This window comes from Meles meles, chromosome 6 (assembly GCF_922984935.1).
Source record: "Meles meles chromosome 6, mMelMel3.1 paternal haplotype, whole genome shotgun sequence".
Taxonomy (NCBI): domain Eukaryota; kingdom Metazoa; phylum Chordata; class Mammalia; order Carnivora; family Mustelidae; genus Meles; species Meles meles.
In genome coordinates, this window is record NC_060071.1 from 100,820,994 (window position 1) to 100,842,725 (window position 21,732).

General features: G+C 33.8%; 1 pseudogene; it reads left to right on the forward strand.

Annotated features, from left to right (window-relative positions):
• Positions 1–18,368, forward strand: part of LOC123943645 — a 64,921-nt pseudogene extending 46,553 nt beyond the window's left edge.
• The last annotated feature ends 3,364 nt before the right edge of the window (positions 18,369–21,732 follow it).

The window sequence follows — 21,732 nt, forward strand, 5'->3', positions numbered from 1 at the left end:
TACAAATTGGGAGGAGTGAATAATGGGGAGGTTTTGGTCAAAGAATACAAAATTTCAGTTATGCAAGATGAATAAGTTCTGAAGATGTACAGCAATGTGACTATAGTTAATAATACTGTACTGTATACTTGAAATATTCTAGGACAATAGATCTTCTTAAGTATTTTCATCACATACACACAAAATAGTAAATACGAGGGTTTGCCTGTGACAATTATTTCACAATGCACAAGTATAAATATATCTTATATCAAAATATCAAGTTGTACACATTAAATGAATAAAAGATTTGTCAATTATATTTCAATATGGTTGGGGGAAGTCATTATCAATTATTCTAATAGTATTCAAGGACTTGGGTCAAAAGGGATACAATGTAATTGATTAATTTTGGATTTACTTAAGTTGATGACTGACAAATCATAACATAGTCTATGGTTAAATCTTTTATATTTATTGTTACTTATAAATTATCACTTGGATGTGTATGTGAAATGTGTAAATTTTCTAAAATTTAAGAGTGCAAGCTAATATTTTAGATGTGGTAATTTTTAGGAAACTAGACATTTTAATACCACCTTCTTCATTTTCTTGTTTTAATGTATATCATTTACCTGAAATAGTTACCCTCAGGTGAAGATAACAACAGCAACACAAAGCACAGTGAACTTTTCTTATTGGCAGGCATGGTACAGTCATTTGACATTCATTATCTCATTTAACCCTTACAACAACCCAGTTAGTAAATGCTACCATGGTCATTTGGATTTGAGGAAACTATAGTTCTAATTAGACACTGAGTACTCAATAAGGGGCCAAACTCAAATGCCTGAGGTCTTTCCATGATGCACCATTTCCTCACTGAATTAAACCCAAAGTAAAATATATATATCTTTGAAATTTATCTATAGAGCTGGGGTAATAAAACTAAGAATAATGATTGTTTACTTTTATTAAAACCCTTTTCTCAAATTAAAAAAAAAAAAAAAAAAAAAAAAAAAAAAAAAAAAAAAAAGAAAGCAGCAGCAACTATGTTTCACCCAGGACAACTTATACAAGAAACGCAAAACGTGGAATAGTCACAAGAGAGGCATCCAAAGTAATATACTCCACTTTCCAACAATTACCCAATTTTTCCACATGGTTTTAAGACTTGTGTGCCTTGATTCTGTTAAAAAAACATCAACTAGTGTGAACGCTAAATCTAAAATTATACTGCTTTCTGTTTAAATAAATGATTATATATCTAAGTTATTAAGCTAGTATGAATATAAAGAAAATAAATATATTCTAAAGTGATTCATATCAAAACATAACTGAAAATGAAAATGTTTCAAATTCACCAGAGGAACTCACAGTTTCAAGAAATCTTATTTTGTCTTGATTTAAAAGTAAAATAATTTTACATGTGATAGTCCTTGAGGACTTACTACGTGTTTGCCAATCACATTATTTCATTTAACAAGACCATTATTTTCAAATTATTATTATTATTTTTTGAAGATTTTATTCATTTACTTGACAGATTTTATTCATTTACTTGACAGACAGAGATCACAAGTAGACAGAGAGGCAGGCAGAGAGAGAGGAAGGGAAGCAGGCTCCATGTTGAGCAGAGAGCCTGATGCGAGGCTCGATCCCAGGACGCTGAGATCATGACCTAAGCTGAAGGCAAAGGCCTTAACCCACCGAGCCACCCAGGTGCCCCTCAAATTATTTTTAACATACCCTCTTATAAGTGAGAAAAAATGGTAATTCATCCAGTGTCACATAGCTAAAAAATTCAAAGCTGATATTTTAAATCTTTTTTTTTTATTAAAAAAATCTGTACTCTGAAATAAGCTTCATCTTTTTGTGGCATTAATTTTACATTTCATTTTTTATCTTTACCCAACATGTTGCTTTACAATGCAAATATATTATGATTATAGTCTTTTGTGAGTCCTAATGATAGTCTTTATTAGATTTTCTAGACTTAATTTATTTTATTTTAGGCAGGGGCAGAGAGAGAGAGAAAGAGAATCTCAAGCAGACTTCATGCTGAGTGTGGAGCCCAAACCAGGGCTCTATCTTGTGACCCTGAGATCATGACTTGAGTCAAAATCAAGAGTTGGATGTTTAACTGACTGAGCCACCCAGGAGCTCCTGACTTTAATTTAAATGTCAGTGTCTTTATTCTTCAGGTAGTACTAGAACTTGGGATATTTATTCTAGTGAGCAAGTTTCATTATTTTCTGTATTTTTTTTAAGTCAAAGCAAATTAAGCTCCATTTAGTAATGCACTGGATCCCAGAAAACATGACTATAATTTTCAGGTGAGCAATGAGTTAATTTTTTTTTTTTTAATGGCCGAGAACAAGTATATTTCATCTCCTGCTCTTGTTATTGGGTAGTTGAAAAATCTACTGACTGATTCTTACAAGCAATTTGATTGTGAGTATATCTCTAGCCAGTTACCTCTGATTGTGAATATATTTCTAAACATACAGAATACTAATAAGTAGAGAAAGTACCTGTTATGTAAAATAGGATTGCATCATTTATTTTTATAAGGAGGATTACAAGATCATCTCATTATACGGCACATGAGAAACTAAGGAACCTGTTGCAGAAATGATTGTCTAATGGTTGTTAATATCTAATTTTACCATGTCATTTAGTTACGTGTTTTCTCTTTCCTAAACTCTCTCTACTTTTATAATTCTAAATCTCCAAACATGTTAACTTTAAAATTGGCACATTTTTATTGGTTTGAGGAGAAATACTGTTCATCTATGAATAGTTACAGTATATTGAACAGTTCTAAGATCATATATATATATATATATATTTCTGAGACAGTGTGATTGTTGGAAACAGCCATCAGGGTTTTCTGAGAACTATTTCTTCCCACTCTAGGTCTCATGAGTAGACTTAATCATATATAGAAAGAGCACAGGTCAGAATGGAGATGTTGGAGCTTTAAAAAAAAAATTCTTTTGTCTCTCACTTTTCTTCTATTTGAAGCCAAATTTGTTTCTGGACATAGTCAATAACAATGATCAAGAGTTTCTTTAAAAAAAAAAAAAAAGACCCTACATCAGGTAGGTCCATTCACGTAATAAAAATGAATAAATATGGATTAAGTACATTTATTTTAAAGAATATTTATTAAACAATATGTAATAAAGGGCTAGCAATAAAGGAGGGATAAAACATATAATGGCAACAAGTAAACAAAAAGAAAGAAGAGATGGTCATATTGTTCTTATATAAAAGGAATTCAGATTCAAAGCAGTAGATGGGAAAAGGTGTTATTTTATATTGGTAAGAATGCATCTATCTACAAAGCATAGAGAGCATTTTTGAATTTACATGTACCAATTCATATGGGATTGAAATACATTTTTTTTAAAAATCCAGGAGCAATGTGTTGATAAACTGATAAAATATAAGTTATAGTATGATATTTTAATATAACATTTTAAGCAAAATAATGAAAAAATATTGAGGATTTAAACTATAGCATTATCATTCCTGGTTTAAAATTCTATAACATAGTTTGTTCGGAAAAATAATTTTAAGCATCTGAGGGGAATTTTTTATTATAGTATATTATTATATAATAAACTATAGTTTATTATAGTTATTATATATTAGAAGAAAAACTTGAAGTCCTAAAATAGAGGAAAATTTACAAATATTACAGTAGAACATGTTGGAATAACAGCTTCTTGGAGACCTAATAACAATGAAAAAACTTGCATTTTATTTTAAGAAGAAATATCAGGTTACTGTTTGATATCCCATTGTGTATTAATAGTGTTAATACTTTGTGAAATGATTGATATCCACAGGTAATTTTCGAATTTTTTTTTGTCTTTTTTTTTTTTTGTAGTTTCCAAATGACCTATAATACACTGATTTGGTAAATAGGAAGCCAAAAATGCCCATTTTGGAAATAAACTTAATTATTTATTTTTTTATTTATTTTTATTTTCATTTTTATTTTTTTATTATGTTATGTTAGTCACCATACAGTACATCATTAGTTTTTGATGTAGTATTCCATGATTCATTGTTTGCATGTAACACTCAGTGCTACATGCAATCTATGCCTTCCTTAGTACCCATCACCATGTAACTTAATTTTTTAAAAATAAAATATCACTTGCATACTTTGACATATGATGAGAGTTTTATAAGAGCTTTTTGTTGAAATTTTAATTATGTAGATATGAGTTACAAAGAATTTAACAAAGGTGTAATAGTTTCATCTTGGTCAATGATGTCTAGCTCTTGGGCAAATCCATCAAGCAAAACATCTCACTCACACATACCCCACTATGTGTTTCACATTTGGGTCTGGTATTTTTGCTTGGAGTTCAAAGTGAATTTTTTTTCTTTTCTTTTCTTGTTCCATTGGTTAGTTTGCAAGAAAGCTTAAAATGGATATTTATAACATTGTTTGGCTTGCTTAAGGAGGTAGGTATTATTTTAAGAATGTGATTCCTATTGCTACCAGGTTGAATTGCTGTGAAGATCAAGGATGAGAGGCAAAATTGCAGCTTTTAAATACTTTTTAAAAAGATGGTGTCAACTTGCTGACATTGGGCACTGCAATCAATCCCTATCATCTCTTCATTTTCAGGAATAAGTGGGGAAAGAGACCATTTCAAAGCTAAACTGATGTTTGGCTATTGAACAGGTCTTTAAGAGCTATTTGCAGACCAGATTTTTGTTTCTTTTATTTATCTTGGATATTAACAGTAGAGTCGATATAAAATTACTTAATGGTTTTTTAGATTGCCTTGAATAAGTTTTCTCCCTTGGAAAAAAGCTCTTGGAATGCTTTTCCTAAAGATTCTCAATCATCTCTTATCATTTTGATGTGGTTTAGGCCCCTCCCCCAGAAGATCAACAAAATATCCAGCCAGGACGAAGTTCATCTATCAAGGAGAAAGCAGATTCAATTCCTAAGACAGCAGAGCAATTCCAGAGGAGGAGAAAGCAAAGCACGGAACTCATGGCTTTCTCCCCGTGGTTTTGGAATATAGGTGAGATTCAGTGGGGTGGGGTCCAGAGCTGATAGCCATGAAGAATTCTTCAGATGGTTTTATTAAAGGTGGTTTTATTAAAGCATGGGGACAGGGCCTGTGGGCAGAAAGAGCTGCTTCAGGGGGATTGTGAGGAGTGGCTGATTATATATTTGGGAGTTGGGGGTAGGGAGGTTTTCAAAAGAAATTTCACATGCTAAAGAGAACCTACAAGATACCAGAGGACTTGCCATTGTCAAAGTAAGGTTGTTTTTCCCTCTAGTAAAGCAATAACATTAAGACAGCTGGGAGCTTCCTGGAAGATTATCACACATATCCCACCCAGGAGCTGGGGGATAGAGGGAGGGAGGCAGGGTGTCAGATACTTTGTCTTCAGCTAGCCTTCTGTTTCCCACAATGCAATAACCGTGTCTCTCTTAAATGACCATAATAATAATTGGTCTTCCAAAGAGTTCTATACTAGTAGCATAATGATCTGGTACTAAATAATAATAATAATAATGAGAAATAATAATAATAATAATGAGAAATAATAAAATAGGACACTTTTTAGCTAGCTAAAGGAGACTTTTTCATGTCAAGAGATTCAGTTTTCAAATAGTTATTTTTTTTAAAAATGTGTACATGCACTACAGTGAGTTACAGTATCAAATTAAATCACTAAAGAATTAATAGTACTAACCTGGATATATATTTTTTGACTGACTGTAAATAAAGTGGCTAATATGAAAATCAAATGGTACCAACAAGAAAGATTTTTAATATCAGCAGAATACACCCTTTTACAAACTGAGTTTCTAGAATGATTAAGCATTGTCATTACCATACAGAGGGAGGGGGGTTAGGAATTTTGATAAGATGGCAAATTTTTACTTGACAGTAAAATATGTAGTAAAGATATTCTGGGTATATACGAGTGTTTTAGGAAGTTATGGTATCTACGGGGGAAAAAAAACCCTACAGATGTAGTAGAATCAAATGCATAGCAGAGAAAATTGAGGGAAATAGCATACCACTCAAAGTAATTATATACATTGACTCAGCCATGGAGCAAGCTTCGTTTAGCATTTTGCATGTTTATTTTTTATACCTATTCAGTAGGTAGTGGGTCGTTTCTGGCAGTTGGTAATTTCTGGCAGATGGAATAAGTTAAGTTTACCTCTTAAGATGACTTAAACTTTTTACCAGTATTTGTGGAGAGGACTTTTAAGATTTTTCATTCATCTAGTTTCCAAATAGGTTTTTCCTCCCTTGGCTTCCTCTGACAGGAATTATTACCTCCCTGAAGTTTGCATTTTGAAAACATGGCTCTCAGGTTTTAGAGAAGACTAGAACATTCACGTCTCAAAGGCACAGAGAATATAAAAGGTCTATTATTTCCTAAATCCAAAATTTTTACAACACCTGTTAACCTTTGGAGTGAATAGAGAAGATTCTGGAATTGATAAAAAGGATTATGTTGGCTTTTTCTGTTCTTGTGAAGGCTCAGTTTGGAGGACAGTTTTTAATTCCTTGAAGAATTAAACCTGAATGCTATGAAGGGACTGAGCCAGTCATCCTACTACATTATCTTCAATTTTCTTCTTTTATGTTAGGGAGAAGATCTTCAACTATGATAGAAATCAAAAGATTTCTTTGTTCTAGATTTAGATATGTTTGTCTTTGGAATGTTTTTCTTTCCCTCTGGGTACATTGTTTTATTCCTCTGAGGAGAGAAGACCTAAAAAAGGAAAAAATAAATAAAATTCTATAAGGGTCTGAATATCAGCTTCCAATTTGGTCAACTTTTGACCATGGGGCTCCTTAAAAAAATCCTCTCAAGGGGCACCTGGGTGGCTTAGTGGGTTAAGCCTCTGACTTGGGCTCAGGTCATGGTCTCAGGGTCCTGGGATCCAGTCTCAGGTCAGACTCTCTGCTCGGCAGGGAGCCTGCTTCTCTCTCTCTGCCTGCTCTCTGCCTACTTGTGATCTCTCTCCCTCTGTCAAATAAGTAAATAAAATCGTGAAAAAAAACCCTCTCAAATATCTTGTTAGGTTTCAGCGAGGACAAATAGTAAATATTCCTGGCAGCTTTGAATGACCTCTTGGATGCAGGAGACATCCCCTCAAAAGGGAGCAAAAGAGAATACCCTGCAAAGATCCAGAGCTACTCCCAAAAAGAGCCAAAAGAAAGTCTTAGACAATTCCCCTGAGAGCTAGCAGCAGTCAGCAGGACCTGATAAAGCTACTTTGTATATCATGATCCACAAAATAGAGGCCACCCCAGTGGCCCAGCCCTACATCACAAATCTAAACCTAAGTCAACCTGCATTTACAGGAAACACCTGTCAAGGAGTCCTAACACTCATCACAACCCTCTAACTCAGGTTTAGCTGATTGACCTTAACTTAGGGAATACGGCCTGCTTAGTCTTAAATGGAAATCCCTGACCTCCTAGGCAATCACGCCCTTTTTCCTGTTGCCTTTTCTAAGGTTCTGTAAAACTCACTGGCGCAAAGTCTCTCAGCAACAGTTTTCCGCTGCCTGTGAAGTGCCACACTCCCCCAATCCCTTGAATAAAGGGAAACTCATTAGTAAGTTGTGTTCGTTTTGTCATTTGACAGACCCTAGCCACAAATGGGGTGCAGCTCACGTTTCTGTCCAGACACATTTTGGACATGAACCTGACAGTTGAGCTGCCTGCATACAAGAGAATCAACAACCTACATGCTCCTGACAGAAAGCCAAGCCACAATTTCAGGATGCAAAACAAGAAGGCATAGCTGTCTCTGGGAGAGAAAACGGCAGAAAACCAATAAGGAACTATGTGACATTTTACCTTCCTTTCTCTACTGGGCACAACTGAGATCCAAGAAGGCTGACTCTGGTAAGAATTGCTATCCTTCACAGGATTCTGCCAGTTTTCCCCGGATCGAATCCGTAGGCTCCAGAGAGAGTGAGGTTTAAGGTAGAGTGTATAGCTCCAATACCTTCAGGAATTTGGCAGAGTTTTCCATTAATTTTAATTTCAGTTTCCCCTCAGCTGTTTAAGGGAATAGTTCATGAGAGTTTAACCAGAGAATCCCTCAGTGTCTCATCAGCCCTAGGGGGAGGCCATTTTGGGAGACTCCTTTGAGATATGGGGCATTCAAGTCACTATGAAAAGATTTGTATAAAAATTTTGAGGACAGTCTTTTTTCCAGGATTACAAATGAGACTCCAATTTCTGGACCAGTGTTTTGATGATAGACCAGTGCAAAGTGGGAGGCTCAGGTGTGGGTTTAGGTTTCTGGTCCTGGAGCTGTTGCCATTTTAAGGCTACTAACTTGGTTGACTTATTTTATGGTTTTGTAGTCTCTGCAGAATGGAAAGGCAATTCAAGTGGAGTTTTAATAAACTGTAAATATTCAAGTAAAGGAAGATAGAGAGGAGCGGTAGGGGTCACATCAATCTTATAATCTTTTGCTTTGGGTAACTTTTGTGGCTTTAACTTTTCATTAGCCTTTTGCAATGAATCTTTTAATGAAGCTCTCTTAGAATCCTGAACCCTTTTGCAGGCTTCTGCACAGCAGTTAAAATAGGTATCCCATTCTCTTTGTTTGATTTGGGAACACTTGCTTTGAAGTGTACTTCTCTAATAAATATTTTTGGCTAATTTCAATATTTCCCATAATGGCCATGGTAATTCTAGATTGTCTTAGTAAGACTTTACCATTTTTGTAGGTATCTACAGCTTTCAGGAAAATATTTCTTAGACATATAAAGAGGTATGCTGGAAGGAGGAATGCTCAATTCTTTGAAACTTGAAGATTGCGTTTTTTGGTTAGGCCTTGGATCTCTAATTAATTGAGACTTGGGTCTCAAATTAATGCCTAAAAGGAATATGTCATTGAGTTGGGGATTTTTGTGCTGTTTTACGATGTGCCTTGTTGCATGGAAGTTTTCTTGAGGTTGATAGGTGACAGTATCAATTTCACCCATTCTGTGATCAACTCATCCTAACATAAGAGTCCAGGGTTAGGTGGCTCGTGCTCTAACTCCTTTTAATGCTTGATTTGTGCCCACCAATTTTATGGCTTTGGCTTCCACTAGCAACAGATCTATTGTTCCTGTCATGAGATGTTTTCTTTATCATCTGGGTGGCCTGATGGCTTATAAAGGTTGATTCTACTTAGATTTTGTTGTGACATTGGTCATATATTCTGAATTTCTTGTCTTAATTTATTTCTGAAAGCCCTCCAGTGGTTTATGCTATGGACTTACGTCGAGGGTTTGTAAGTGCCCCCTGATGGCTACCACACATTGCAGACATTGGAATTCCTTCCTCTTCAGTCTCCTACTGGCTACCACTCACTGTGGACTTTTCCTATAGTTATTCTAGAGCCTTTCCAGGATCCCAGAACTTTTCTGAGAACTTTAAAAAACCCTGAACTGGAACTAATTTTTTGCTTTTTGGTTTTATTTTTAATAAAAAAGGTAGAGTTAATATTTTATTGTCACTTATAATCTGATGGCAGTCGGATATATAGTCTTCAAGCTTGATCCTTCTGTTTTGTAAGTAAAGAAAAAAAATATATATATAGTTTGAAACAGCCCATAGCTGGTTATGTTTTAGAAAACATGATGAGAATAATTCTTTAATAGTGGCTTCAAGTTTTTCCTTATTGGCTCTAGAAAATTCACCACCTTTTGTTCCTTTTTTAAAAACTGGAAAGTTTGGTATTTGACTTCAATTGCTCTGAAAGCAATATTTGAAGCCAAAAATATGTATTTATGTATAATATAACAATATTATATAAATATATGAATTTTTAAAAATAAGGGTTGTTTGGAACAGATTGCTGAACACAATGGAGTGGAGCTTAAATCTGAGTGACTGACCCACAGTTTCTGGTCCTGATGAAAGGAACAGGAAGCTCAAAGGATTTAGTGCGCATCTCATCATGTCTCAGGTAGTTAGCAGTCAGCTTCTGATCCTCCTGCTCATCACCAAAGACTGTTGAAAAAATTGTAAAAAAAGACACTTAGGTGTTACAAGCAAACTTTATTTAATGCTTCATGAAGTGGACAGTCTTCATTCACAGAACTGCTGGGAATGTAACAATCTTTACTGAAGAATGTAAATGGGTAAATATAGAAAAATGATATAATTAACAAATCACCAATTTACAGACACTAATGTAAAAAATTGATTAAGGCAACTATCCATAAACAGACACTGAGCCATTGTGTCACAAGTTACTGGGAAACAGACATTCATATAGTTGGAAAGCGTCATGTGACATGAACCAATAGCATTCCCATTAACCATAAAACTGACCTTATGTCTTCCAATATAATGCCAAAGAATGTATACATTCCTTGTAATATGGTTTAAATTGTTTGTAAATGATTTAATCTAAGTATGAACGTGAGATCATAAAAAGACAAAGTAGATTATAGAGCATTTTATACAAGTGGCCTGGACTCTTTACATGTATCAATGTTATGAAAGACAAGAGAGTCAAGAGAAAAAGACAAAAGATACATGCCAGCAGGGGCGCCTGGGTGGCTCAGTGGATTAGGCCACTGCCTTCAGCTCAGGTCATGATCTCAGGGTCCTGGGATCGAGCCCCGCATCGGGCTCTCTGCTCTGCAGGGAGACTGCTTCCTCCTCTCTCTCTGCCTGCCTCTCTGCCTACTTGTGATCTCTCTCTCTGTTAAATAAATAAATAAAATCTTTAAAAAAAAAAAAAGATACATGCCACCAAATACAATGTATAATTCTTAGTGAAATCTTGTATTAAAGCAAGACTGGCAGCTAATTTTACAGACTATTAGATAATTTAAATATGGATTACATTTTTTATACTATTACTGAATCCAAATTAAATTCCTTGGTGTGAAAATGGGATTGTGGTTATGTAGGAAGCTGTCCTTGATCTTAAAGGCGACTAGATGAAATATTTAGGAGTGAGTACCATCATGTCAGTGATTTACTTTTGAATATTTAGCAAAGGAGAAAGAGAAAGCAAATTCACCAAATGTTAATAGTTGGTAAATCCTAATAAGGGGAGTGTCATTAAAATGACTTTTACTATTATTTTTCTGTAGGTTTGATATTTTTCAAGGTATAAAAAAATAGGGCAAACAATCTAAAACAATACAGAATTTTATATGCTTCAAAAAGTTTTATATGCTTCATGAAACCTATACATTTTGTTACCAAATCTTAGCTTTTATGATTTTAATATAAGCAAAGACCTTATTGGAGTTAAAAAAGTTTTAGAAGACATTTAAGAATCTATTTTCATGACAATCATAAAGCAAATTGATTTTCACAAACCCAGAATAACCCCCTCCCCTCACAATAGCCTTTACAAATTACCTTCCCTGTTTCATCTGAATATGAAAAAGGTTATGCCTTCATGCATAATTCCTTTTAGTCTTTAAGCTCAATTTAGGAATATACCACTTTTTTTTAATGATATGAAACCAATTCATTCAATAATGACTTAATGTTTTCATAGTAGTTTTGGTAATATATAACTGAAAATAGATTTTAGCTGAGAGGGGAGGGAGACAATTCCCTATCTACACTCAGAATAATGTATTTCTTGGAATAACAGAAAATAAGAAATGACAAAGAAGAAATAGCTATAAACTTCGAAAAATGACACCTTTGAAAATGGCATAACAGTGTTAAAAGTACAAGGAAAATTGTAATGTTCAGATGTACAATGAAAAGTCATTACTTATACCTTTTTGAAGACAGGAAGAGGAGCAGAAAGTTTGTTATTTTGAAAGAGAAAAATTGTTTGGCGCTATCCTTTCCCTTACAAATTGAGAGCAAATAACACTCCTTTTACTTACAATTGAGAGATTACTCTGTGAAAATCCATGATATGATTCTGAAAAAGTTTTACATATTCACTTATTTGGACCATTAAAATGTTGAAAATGTCCTCCTTTCTTACAAAAGATGCATATACTTGAAGCCACAACTTTTTTTTCCTTCTCTTCAGAATGGCATTATTCTTAAACATCTTATTTCTTTCAAAAAGGTAAGTAATGCACACAATTTTTAGAAAGTACTCACATCACAGAACAGCAATCAAAGTCAACAATTATGTACTGATTGGCACAAAAGTTTGAGTGTTAAACTGATTCTCTCGTTGGAATCTTTTGATCACAGCAGCACTTTGCTATATCAGGCTTTCAAATTAAATGGTCATAAGTACTATCCTTACTATCTCACAAAATTCATGTTAATCTATTGAAACTAAATATATGCTCATTTGGCACCTGCTGAAGTAGTGCTTTTAAAACTGTGGGTCACAGTCTGATGGCATCAACTTAATATCTTGAGACCAACATTTATAAATTATAAAGCAGGATAAGATAAGAAGGATAGAACAGACCATAATACTTCTACATGCATCATAAGTAGTAGGCATAAATATCATCAGTAAATGACTGTATGTATTTATGTGTATAGTGTTGCAATATAAAATGTGTTACTCTTCGTTTCAATTTAGAAAGTTGAGAGCAGTAACTTGAATTTTTATAGGGTAAAATAGAGACTACTACTTCCAGGGACTGTAAAATATAATAGTGACTTTTAATGAAAAAAAAAAAAAAATTCCAAGCACAGCAAGATTTAAGTTATAAGTCTTAATAAAATAAAAATTGTGTTTTAATAGAAATTTTATTAATATATTCTCATATTATGTGAAAAATACACACTTATCACAAAACTGGAAGAATTAGAAAATCTGATTAGGAGTCAAATTGAGCACTCCTATTCATATGGTGTTTGTATTTTACTGTGGGCTCTGTGTGTTATATAAATATTTTTCTATTAGGTAGTTAATATTTCTCTTATTGATTTGTAAAAATTTAGATACTTATCTATCCTATATTTTGCAAATATTTTCCCAATTTGTCTACAGTGTTTGAGTTTGTTTAGTCAGATAGTTTCAAAGTATATGTAGTGAAATTTATTATTTCAGTTGCTTCTGGATTTTTCTCTTTAGGGCCTTTTCTGTGTTCAAATTGTGTATTTTACTTTCCAATATCACCTATTAATACTTATAATTACTATTCAATACCTATGTTCTGTCTTTCTTAACCTGTCAGTATCATACTAGTATAAACCCTATTAAATCATGGTAGATTTATAGGATATTTTAAAAACACATAAGGCTAACCTTTTAATATACTACTATTTTAAATATATCTCTGGTTAGTTCTGGTTATTTTTGTATTTTCAAATAACTAAAAAACAATGTTTTGGGGAGTTTAGCTTAAAAAGTAGATAAAATTAAAGCTGTACAGTTTGATGAATGATTAGTCTAAAGGGATTCCAGTAATAGCTCAGTAAAGCTTAAATAAAAATAATCAAACCAAGATCAAGGTATAAGGCATAACTTATCATTATCAGTCCACATGGGAAACAAATATTCTAATATCTATAACAGTTTAATTTTGACTGCACATGAACATTATAAAAATGGAATAATACAGTGTGAATTGGTCTTCTTCTGCTTAACCGGATGTCTGTGCAATCTATATAAGCTGTTGTATCTTGCATGATTTTGCTTATTTTCATTGCTTTATGGTATTGCATTAAGTGACTACACCAAGTGTGGAATAGCCAATGAATGGTTTCAGTGTATGAATTTCATGTATAATATTGTTATGGACATTTTTACATATTTTATATTTTTTATTCATAGTTTCTCCTTGTGTTAATTCTGTTAATTTGTGTTTTTCAAGAATGTGTCCTTTTTCATTTAAGTATTCAAATATATTGGCATTTAGGTAGCATTTTAATTTGCAACCCCCCGTGTTCATTGCTTGGACCTTTTCTAGTCTTCCTCTTCACCCCTCCTGTGGTTGTAACCCCCAAGTTCCTTCTTTAGCCTGGGAATCTTCTTCTTTGCATTCCAACCTCAGCTATCCATCTGCCTCTTCTAAATCCCTACTTGGACATACAAGAATCTCAGTCTTAACAGCTCTGAATTTAACCTCTACTATCACCCCCTCCTTTTTTTTTTTTTTTAACTTTCTGAGACTTTTTCTTCGCACATAGCAACTTCTTTGCAGTTGTTTGGACTAAAACCTTGAGCTCATTTTTTTCCCCCCTCTCATACCTCTTAGCAATCTCTTGGCAATTTATAATGGCTATTTTCAGAAAGTAACCACTACATCTTCCTCTCTTGCAGCCACTCTGGCCCAAGTCAAAGTCCATTTTGGCTGTTATTATTGCGATAGCCCCTTGGCTGTTCTTCATCCTCCTCCTCTTTCTTGCATTCTTTTTCTTCTTCAACTTCTCCTGTTCTCTCTCTCCTCTTCCCTTCTTCCTCTCCTTTCTCCTCCCTTTTTATTCCTCCACCTCTTTGCATTTAAGCAGCTAGATTAATCAACAAAATGCAGATCATGTATTCCAGCCTTCTACCTAAAACCCTTCAAAAACTTCTTATCTTAATCATCTTAAAAGCAAAAAGCCTTAAAGTAGTCCACATTACAATGATTTCTGAACTTCATTTACTACACTGCCCTCATCTCTTCTAGTGGTTCTTTCTTACTCTTCCTCAAAAGATAGGACATGTGCCTGCCTCAAAATCTTTTCACTTGATTTTCCTTTGCTCCAAATACTTTTTTTATTCACATAAATAAAATAGTTCTTGATGAATTTCCCTATTGGATTTAAATCATAATCTCACAGCAAGCACTCCATATTTCCTTCTGATTTATTTTTCTCATTATCTCATCATAATATTTCTCATATTCTATTTTTCTCATTATCAATATGATCCTATGAATTCTATCAATATGATAGGAAATATATTTTCTCATTATATTATGTATTTCTCAGTATATAAAATATTCTATATATTTTTCCTCATGTAGTTATATATACTACATGTATTATATATATATATAATGTTTTAACATGCTATATACTATGCAGTATATTATATATTATGTGTGTATGTATCTATTCATTTATTTTTTACTTACTTGCTTATTTATGTTTTTGTTTAGCTGCATCACAAGAATTAAGTGTCTTAATAAGAAGGATTTTAGTTGAATTTTCAGGACCTAGGATGGCATGTAATTAATACACAGTAGACAATAAATATGTGGTAAGTGAACATTTTGGATTATGGATAAAGTACTTCTTTTAGAATGGTCTGTGGTATAGGGCATTTATACCAAATTCTCCATACTTTGAAATCTAGAAATATCCTTGTTTTACCCTAATGAAAGAGCATTTCTGTGTAGACCAAAAATACTTAAAAATTAAAACAAATTAAAAAATTGGGATTTGCTCTCAGTACTTTGAAGATTTTATTCTACTCTCTTCTAGATTCCTTTTTAGTCTTAGAAGCTTTTTGTGAATCTCATTTTTGTTTATTTTAAGGGATCTGTCTTTTCAGATACTTTTAAGATCATCTGATTTTATTGGAAATTTTATAACTCCACGTCAATATGTTCAAGTACCAATTTTATTTTTTAATACACTGTCCTTCCCAATTTCTACTTATCCATGTCTTTATTACCTAAAAAATGCACAGCTATGATCATTTTTAAGTTTTTTTTCTGCTCATTCTATAATTTCTGTTCCTTCTAGGTGTTTTGATTAAATATACAATAGAAATTTTAGTTCAATACTTAATATGTATTAAAATGACCTTAATATTTTACACTTCCATGTCTCTATATATTGCATTCTATGGTAGCATACAGTTTATAAATTTTCTGATTTTTTTCAAAAACTTTACTTTTATTATTGAAAGTTTATTGATTATTTAAAAAAATACACCTGACCATGTTAAATTTTCTTTTGATTTCTCATTTTTTCTGATTCCAAATTTTATTTCATTGAAAATTCAATACGTAATATTTTATATTGTTTTTGATACTTTTTTATATGTGGAATTCTTGTGAGTATATGATTGCATCCGATTTCCATCTTCTGAGTTTCATTTGTGGTTATTTGTTTCACTACAATTTTGAGGATCTTTGCTTATGATCCCATATTTAGTTAATCTTGATGTTGGAGAAAATGGTGGGAAATAAATCCAATGACATCAGGATCTTCTATCTAGTAAAATTTCTAGGGGTCTAGCAGTGTGGATCATGTTGAAATATTTCTGTTAGTTGAAGGATAAAGTGTTGTATCTGGCTACTTCTAAAGCAAAATAATGCACAATGTCTGGGGGATCTCTTTGGATATTGGGAGGAACAAGTTCATCATTCAGGTGTCTTATTCTGGCCTATTTACTGAGCAACCTGAAGAGTTGCTAGATTTGAGTGGGGGCCCAGAACATAAGAAGGCTCTGTAACAGGTCCACCCTGCCTTACAAGTTGCTCTGCCACTTGGGCCCTGTAATCCAATAGATTCAATGGTGCTTGAAGTGTCAGTGGCAGAAAGGGAGGCTATTATAGCTTTTGGCAGGCCCTCATAAGTTAATTGCACCAAAGTCCCTTAGGATTTTAGAGTGAAGTCCTACTTAACCTCTGGATAACTTTTCTCCTTTTGAGAAACAGTTCTTGACCTGCTACCGGCTCTTAGGAGGGACAGCATGCTTAAACTTAGGCCACCACATTACCATGTGATCTCAGCTGCCCATCATGTACGGGGTCTTATTTCATCTACACAAAGCTGGGCATTCACAACAGTGCTCCATCATCAAACAGAAGTTGTATATAACATAATGTGGCCTGAGTAGGTCTTGAAGGCACAAGTAAGGTACATGAAGAAGTGGTTGGTTCTGCATGTGCACAACCTAGTCAACTTCCTGAATAGTCTTCCTCTGCACACCAGAATGCACATAGAAATTCTGTGTGAAAAAAGTAGAAAAATTATGAAAAACAAAACAAAATAAAACAAAAATAACAAGAAAAAAGGACAACAGAAAAAACTTGAGAGCCCAGGATTTTGATGCTACAAACACAAATTATGAAATTTTGTGTATGATCAGAGACTTTAAAGGGATTGTAGACCATTGACCATAGCAGATCCTATTGGTGAACATATGATGTGATTTTGTGTAAAAAAATGACCTTTCAGCAGAGAAGAAACATGGATAATCATAATCCCTAATAAAATTATTAATGGCCCATTTTTAGTTTTGTCTCAAGAAGGTACCTAAAAAGCCAAACATTAGGTTTTGATTCTGCCTTTGATGACACAGCTCCTAATGAAATAGCTTACGAAATTATGGTTAGACCACTAGTGGAAACTATATTTGAAAGGAGAACGGTCACGTACTTTGCTGAAAGTGGAAAAACTCAAACAGTGGGACAACTCAAGAAAGAACCAGGATTGTTCAAAGGAAAAAAAAAAATTGTTCATGCATTAGCAGCTGGAGATTTTTTTTTTAATGACAAAGAAGCCAAGCTATAAGAAATTTGAACTTCAAGTATATGCAACTTTTATTTATTTATTTTTGTGGGGGTGGAATTTACAGTGGAAATGTGTTTCACTAGCTGAACAGGACAGCAAAATTGAGAGTGCTTGAAGATGGAAAACAGCGTTCAAGTGGTGGGATTACAGAAATAGGAGGTCAAATGTGTTAATGTACAGAATCTTATTGATACTGGCAACACTTGTAGAACATGTGGTCGAACATCTGCCAATGCATGTTCATCTTGGAGCCAATCAGTGTTTCAGATTATTCCTAGAAAGAAGGGAAAACTATATATTAAATTGTCTCTTATCAGTTTTCCTGGAAATGAAAGAGAAACTGTTACTTCCAGTGCTGACAGGCAAACAAGGTTTGAAGGTGCTGAAATTAGTAAAAAGCCTTTTAGTTCTGAAGGAGTGCATTAGAATCTTAGGTAGAAACAAACCTCCTACTCCTTCCAAGTAAACTTACTTAGGTCTTAAGAGGTTCATTCATGGGTGAAGACTCTGATGCCTCCATGATAGCTACAAACTCTCCAGGGATGCCATCCTATGGAAATACTCCTGACACATTAAAATATGCAAATAGTGTGAAAGAATTTGTGGATCCAGCTGCTGCTGGGATGTTCATCAAATAATGCACCATCCACCAAATCAGGCTGAGGAGTTAGACGCAGAGTAGGGTATAGGCACTCTCTTCAGAGGGATGATGTGAAAATTCCTTGTGAACAAAGTGAAGAGGGTTCTCCACAATTGCTTATTTACCATGAAGCTATCTCACAAATGATAGAATTGGAAGAACAAAGTGCAGAAGATCACAGAAGGACAGTGTTCTAGGAGTCTGTTCTGTGGTTAGAAGATGAAAAGACTCTCCTAGAGATGGCTGAAAAAGTCAATTATAATGTAGATCCATACACTACTCAGCTTGGAACTAGAGCAAAAAAAAAAAAAAAATAGACATTTTAACCCAGGTACCCCATGATGAAGCCTACTGACCCTAAATTTCTGAAGCACAGCCAACATAAATAAAATTTCTTATTTGGCATTGTGAAATTACCTTTATTATATGTATATTTTTACTATATTTGAGACATTTTTGTTTGTGGCTAGTTAATTTTGCATGATGTGCCATATCATTGAATGGGACTAAAGTCTGTGATGGTGAACATAGCTACTGAATTATTCCATTTGATAAGTAAAGAAATCTGGAAGTATGTTTTTTAAGCCATATAATACATGGTTTTAATTTTCTTAGCATTTTCTTTATAAAGAACTAAAATATAAACTAATTAGTGTGTAATAAAAAATTAAATTTTAAAAAAATTTTAGAAAATTTCCTAAAAGTACATGTACCTAAATCATGCTCATTTAACATTGAACTAATTTGATCTGTTCGGTTCACAGGGAAAAAAAATTACCATTACAAAGATGATATAAAAATTTCTTTCTTTTTTTTTTTCCATATTTAAATTTTTTTTCCCATTTTATTTATTTTTTCAGCGTAACAGTATTCATTCTTTTTGCACAACACCCAGTGCTCCATGCAAAATGTGCCCTCCCCATTACCCACCACCTGTTCCCACAACCTCCCACCCCTGACCCTTCAAAACCCTCAGGTTGCCCCAACCTCCCACCCCTGACCCTTCAAAACCCTCAGGTTGTTTTTCAGAGTTCATAGTCTCTTATGGTTCGCCTCCCCTCCCCAATGTCCATAGCCCGCTCCCCCTCTCCCAATCCCACCTCCCCCCAGCAACCCCCAGTTTGTTTTGTGAGATTAAGAGTCATTTATGGTTTGTCTCCCTCCCAATCCCATCTTGTTTCATTTATTCTTCTCCTATCCCCCTAACCCCCCATGTTGCTTCTCCATGTCCTCATATCAGGGAGATCATATGATAGTTGTCTTTCTCCGATTGACTTATTTCACTAAGCATGATACGCTCTAGTTCCATCCACGTCGTCGCAAATGGCAAGATTTCATTTCTTTTGATGGCTGCATAGTATTCCATTGTGTATATATACCACGTCTTCTTTATCCATTCATCTGTTGATGGACATCTAGGTTCTTTCCATAGTCTGGCTATTGTAGACATTGCTGCTATAAACATTCGGGTACACGTGCCCCTTCGGATCACTATGTTTGTATCTTTAGGGTAAATACCCAGTAGTGCAAAAAAGTGCTCCACGTCACTCGGCATCAGGGAAATACAAATCAAAACCACAATGAAATATCACCTCACACCAGTCAGAATGGCTAAAATTAACAAGTCAGGAAATGACAGATGCTGGCGAGGATGTGGAGAAAGGGGAACCCTCTGACACTGTTGGTGGGAATGCAAGCTGGTGCAACCACTCTGGAAAACAGCATGGAGGTTCCTCAAAATGTTGAAAAATTTCTTTTAGGGGATGTAGTCAGATGAAGTTTCTTCTTTTTTTTTTTAAGATTTTATTTATTTATTTGACAGAAAGAGAGAGATCACAAGTAAGCAGAGAGACAGGCAGAGAGAGAGGGGGAAGCAGGCTTCCTGCTGAGCAGAGAGCCCGATGCAGGGCTTGATCCCAGGACCCTGAGATCATGACCTGAGCTGAAGGCAGAAGCTTAATCTGCTGAGCCACCTAGGTGCCCCCAGATAAAGAATCATTGAAAATTAGATAAATTATGATAAAAGCTATCAAATTATCCTATAAATTTATTTTTTACTTCTTCTATAAGGTCTAATATGCAGTGGTAATTTCTTTATAATTCTCTGAATTGCAGTTTTTTAAAAGAATCATTTCTGATTCCCTATTATGTATATGACAAAGAATTGATGGTGGAAGGGATGGGTTGAAGAGTTTGAAATAAAATGATTTTGATCTTTACAGGAAGAGAAGATGCCCCATAATCACATATCAACATGACATTTCTTCAAAATACAAAATTTTATTACTTCAATATTTTATTCACATAAAAATTAAGCCACTTTACTGTTCTAAAAAATAATAGGTATAAATTGTTGATAATTTATGTGAGAATGAAATAAAAGATGTCAGATTTGAGTGAAGATAAAATAATTTTTAATGGTTTAGCTTAAAATTAAACACTAAGAAAATACATTCAGTATATTTTATTATATTACAAAGTATCTTTACAATATTATATCTTTTCATTATGTTAGCTTAACACTTATCCATAATTCTCATTTTATTAAATTTGATCAGTAAGAAAAATGAAAGCAACTAGGAAATAATAGTTGTGAATCAAATATAATTAAAACAAAATAAAAGCTAATTCATGAGGAGATTAGATAAAGGAAACAAATACTAGAGTAATAACAGTGTGTCACATTATTTATCACCAAACCTGAGCCCAGTCCAGCCACTTATCTGTCGCTTAACTGCACATGGAAAACTAAACTGAGCTCTACACAATCAAACTATTATCCTCAGATTCATGAAATCCATACAAGTGGAATATTTTGTCTAAATTTACCAATTTTTCTGTCCTGAAAAAGTTTTGGATATTATGAGTAATATTGATCTGGCAATAATTATAATGCTGCTGTATTTAATAAGCATTTTCATGGCAATCATCTTCGTTAAGGAAAGTATAAATATATAGATTAGATTATACATCAGGAATGATTAAAAATGAGAGAAAACTATTACTGTTCATGCTCTAGTGTTTAGCTCTGAAGATAGAAAATAAGTTGAACATAGCAAAGAACACATGCAATAATTCTCTTCATGGATAACAGGCTCTATGGAAAAATACAGAAATTCTAGCAGGAGAGGAATTTGTTGTAAACTCCACATCATGAAGCCTTTTCTCATTCTGAAATACTATGTTAGTAAAGAGAAAAAATGTGATATATTTAAAAGAACATCTGGATAGTTAACCTGATTGGCAAAATAATTTTTTGTATTTTAATTGTCTTCAAAGAAAATGTTTCTGTGTATTATGCATGTGTGTGTGCACATGCAAATTAGAGAAACCAACTGAAAATAAAAAACAATGATCTGGCTATAAAACAGTCCTTTAGGCTGAGAGAAAATGTGGCTTCAGGGACCAATTTCCTAATTGGGAACTTTTATTAGGCTTCTATCTCATGCTTTTGTTTGTTGAATTTCAGGAGATCTGTCAGTTAAAGAAAATGTCAGTTATTTATTATAAAGTTACTTAGCAACTAAGACTGAGATAGTGAAAGCAATGTATATTAGGGCATCTTATATTTATTTGTGAGAAGGTAGGATTCAATGAGCCTAGAGAGAATAAATCCTTTTTATTTCCACATTCTCCAGGGATGTCTTGCATGTAATTTAAGATCTCCATATCTCCAGGTAC